General features: G+C 45.8%; 1 long non-coding RNA gene across 1 annotated transcript; it reads left to right on the top strand.

The window, feature by feature from the left end:
* The first annotated feature begins 1,183 nt into the window (after window positions 1-1,183).
* On the top strand, window positions 1,184-3,437 carry LOC148877511 (uncharacterized). The gene is made up of 3 exons (XR_016107912.1): window positions 1,184-2,219; window positions 2,298-2,725; window positions 2,795-3,437. It is a non-coding gene; the product is annotated as an uncharacterized LOC148877511 (long non-coding RNA).
* Window positions 3,438-4,271: the final 834 nt, after the last annotated feature.

The raw sequence follows: 4,271 nt of genomic DNA on the forward strand, positions 1-4,271 counted from the left end.
GGGAGCTCCTTTCTAGTGGGAATATTCAGTGGTTTGCATTGAGCAACTAACTGGGTTAACTTCAAAGAACTCAGGACAGAATTCAGATGGGTCCGATTACCATCGAATAAGGGGAAAGAGAAGTGCTAGGTTAGTCCTGAACCATCATTTTTTGCCGGTTCCTAGGATCTAGCGCACCGAAATTGGGATTTGAAATTGATGGGTTTCAGATTTCGAAATCTTTCTGTTCCTTAGGAATAATTTTTTCCCTTTCTTTCCTGGTTCAAACTTTTCATTTCTTTTTGTTCGTTCCCATTAGCATATATACGAGGGGGAAAAAAAAATCTGCTAGAAGCTGACCTAGTTTGGCCCTATAGAACTTTCCATGGGGACAAATGACAGGGCCGGCCTGATGGTGCTCGATCTGCTTAGGTCCCTTGTATGAGAGTGGATAGTGGTACAAGCCCTTTAAGAGAGAGATGTCAGAGAGCATGGGTTGTGAGCCCAAGTGAGAAGGCTCCGATGATTAAATTAGTGTCGAGCTAAATGAATTGAAAGAGAGTTCCGAGTAGAGAGCAATGCGAGCTAGAGTTGTTGTTAGAGAGTGTACCTGGTGAAGGCGAAGGTACCCGCCTTTTATAGAGATGGAGGGGGGGGTGATTAAGGCGATTCCGAGATTCTTGGAAGTAATGGATTTTGGGTGATCAGATTCTTAGGGACTCATGGGAGTGTTCTCTGGATGAGATGTTCATCGTTTCTCTAAGAAGCAGGGAGGCTCTTGTTGTTACCACCAGTTGTTTGACACGTTGTCGAGGATGAGACATTCGCCGTTTTCCTCACGTTGATGTGGTAGGTTGGCATTATTCGGCCAAGGTGCCGATCTGGCGCTTGGGATGTTTGATGCCTCGAGGTGTTTGAGGTGGAACTGGGGTCTTGGGTAGCTCGATTCGACTAATCTTGATGAGCTCCAGAGGTCACTTAAGAATATGCGCATTTGCCTCGAAGGCAGATGATTCTCGTTCTGTTGTTCTTGCAAGTCTTGGGGCTTCCAAGGTGATGTGGTGTCAGGAGGTTGTCAATTTCCCCCCAGTCTCGAGCCTGAGGTGGAAGAGCTCAAGCAAAAGGAGTAGATTAGTAAAGAGGGCTTTTGATTATTTGTTTTCTTTAGATCGTGGTCGAGGTCAAACGAGCCATGGTTCAAATGGTGTCTTTTGAATGGAAGCTTCCAAAGGGTCATGTGCGTATACACACGGACGCGATGCCCCATTAGGTTATCACAAACGCCAGAGATTTATTAAACCAGGTTCAGATTCTCAGAAATCAAAATGTTGCACCGATATGGACTGTCGAATGAAGTTCATCACAATCGTTTGGGACTTGGGCCCTTCGACTATAAATAGTTGGCCTTGGGGGGTCCATTTCCCCTGTCTTTAAGCGAGAGTTGGGTGGCGGAAAGCTCAGTTACATCGGTTTGGTCGACATAACTTTGCGGAGTCGGTCATCCCTAGGAGTATTTTGGTAAGTTTCTCCTTCTTTCATGTCTTCATGTCTGGTAACGAGTCTGAAGACGTGCTTCCCATGTCGAGGAGGGGTCCTCAGCCCAAGAGCGACGAGGTTCCCATAAGGGGGCCTCCACCTCCTGATGTCCACCCAAAAAATCCGAGTTCGGTCTGATCGAGCTAACTTCCGAGGAGTTCGGGTTTATCATAGGTCGGTATAGGATTCCGAGCCATTTTGAGTGTATGCTTCCCGTTGATGCCAGATACCTTGGCAGCATGACTAGAATGAAGTTTGTGTCTTCGAATAGACTCTAGAGGCAAGACTAAGATTTCCACTCCACCCTTTCATAGTCGAGGTGTTACTACAACATTACCCTTTCCCAACTTCATCTGAACTTTGTAAGGACCTTGGTAGGGACCATTTTGTTCTACCACTACTTCAGTTTCCCTTTGGACCTCAACACTTGTGCTTGCCTTTTCCACTTAAAGAAAAACCCCACCGAAGTATAACTTTTATCTCTCCTACCGGTTTGGGTACAAGTTGTTAGGCAGTTTCCCATCCAAAGTATAGCTTTTATCTCTCCTTCAATACTGAGTGGAGGTCGACCATTAGGGATACTGGGGAGATTACCTTGAGCGAGGCCTTACAAGAGTGGGTGAAAAGGTTAATCGAGAAGAAAGCACGAATCAGTGACTACTTGACTAAGGAGGCACAAATCTGAGCTGAGCTGAATCCTCAGGGTAGGTCGTCTACCAACATAGGTATTTTTCTTGATCATGTTCATCTTTTCATCTCATGATTTGTTCTTATGTGCATAGGTGAAATGGGCAATTCCAACATCGTGGGAATCCTCAATCGAGCTAAGAAGAAGGCGAGAAAGAGGAAGGCCAAAGATTCATTTTGGAGGTGCTTTCAGTGAGCAGAAGGGCCAATAGTCCACCCCTATAGTCGTCCTTGAGGAGGAGGAGGTTGAGCCGATGCAAATTGATCACATCGTTTTTGTAGAGGCTACACCGAGCTCCAGGCCTGAGTGAACAAATGTGGCCAAGGAAATTCCACCAGTCGCCGATATACCACCACCTCAGTTTGCTCCGGAGTGATCAATAATGACGTCAAACTAGATCATGGACCCCTGGGTGTAGCTTGAGATAAGTAGGGGCATTCTTCTCCCTCTAAGGATGCCAAGGACTTCACTGGCTAGCCTATTCAAGTACTCGAAGGGAAACTCTACTGAGCTGTTTTGTTGGTAAGAACTCGAGCCTTATCCTTGAGAACCCTTTTGTTTCCTTTATTCTAATTCAATAATGCCTTGCAGTTGAACACCTTGGTCCAGGTCCTTATAGACCGATGTGCGAACTCTGAACATCAATGCGAGCTACTAGGAAGGGAAGTGGATGATCTTTAAGCTCAACTGGAGGGGTGTTGATGTAGCATGGAACAACTGCTAGAGCAGGTTGCCATTATGGAGTTGGAGAAGATGGAATTGACTACGCGGTTGATTGAGTTCGAGAAGAATGTGGACTCGTTGATGATTGAGCTAAATGATCGGTCTATCCAATTGAAAGAACAACAGGTCAAGCATGTCGAAGACATCCGAGCTACTGAAGTGAAGGATGCTGTTGCTTTTTGAGCCTCCCACCACTTCATCAAAGAGAAGGACAAATATGCCACTAGTGCCATGAGGGAGGGCTTCAAGCTATGTCGTAATCTCGTTAGTTCGCTTACTCTAGATTACGACATCAACTCCCTGATAATCGATGCCATCACCCCCTACAATGGTTGCGGAAGTCCATAATGAGCTAGACTCATTGCTAGTTTGGAGGGCGACTCTGAGGAGAGTAGCAACGAGGACGAGGGTGGTGAAGAAGTGGAAGGCAGCGAGGTCGGTGAAGGTGGCGAGCATGAAGGGAGCACGAGGGCCGATGATCTACCCCCAGCTAGTAGTGATTTCTTTTGCCTCTTTTCTTGGACCTTTTGTTCATAATTGGCATCCCGAGCCTCCAAGCTCGGTTTTCTTGGACTTCTCTCTCTCTTTTTGGATGGATGTATCGGTCTTCTCTTATTTTGTTGCAACAAAGCGTTTCTTTTTTGTATGCTTATTCCCTTAAATAATTGAATGTAAAAGGTTTCCAACGTGATAGCAGGTCGGCTTATGCACCTGGTTCGAAACTATATGAAATTTTGCTAAGCGTTGGAATGGGGTCGAAATGATTCCCGAGGTAGTCCAAGCTCCTATATTCAAATGTCAGATTCGAGGTAACCCAGGGTGTTAAAACGATAATGACCTAGAGGTTGCAGCCCGAGGTGTAGGTTTCTGACTGAGGTGTTTGGTTACTTAATTTAAGCAAAGTCCTTATGCGAATATCGCGAAAACAGAGCTCGGCCCCTGCACCGGGTAGGGGCCGAATTAAATTGAAGCATTTGTGTCGATGAACTCTTAAAAGCGTGTCACGCACTTGTTATGTGATGAGTTCGAAAAATCTAGGTGTAGTACTTCCTTAGGTTATCAACATTCCATGTATGGGGTACCGACCTCCCTTCCAGGGTTTTGAGCTCATAAGCACTGAGACCAATTACCTTTTTTTCCTTGTATGGGCTTTTCCAGTTCAACCTGAGCTTACTTGTGCCCAACTTAGGTACCATGACTTTGCGACGAACGCGTACGTTGTGGTCTTCACTTAAGCTTGGCCCCTTATTTCTTTGACGAGGTCGAGGTTGGTGCATAGTTTGTCATCATTGTCGTCCTCGTCATATGCTTCCAACTTGAGGGCTGATACTTCAATTTTGGTCGG

This window comes from Nelumbo lutea, chromosome 1, assembly GCF_056320005.1.
Source record: "Nelumbo lutea isolate HS-2025 chromosome 1, American lotus-T2T, whole genome shotgun sequence".
In the NCBI taxonomy this organism is placed as follows: domain Eukaryota; kingdom Viridiplantae; phylum Streptophyta; class Magnoliopsida; order Proteales; family Nelumbonaceae; genus Nelumbo; species Nelumbo lutea.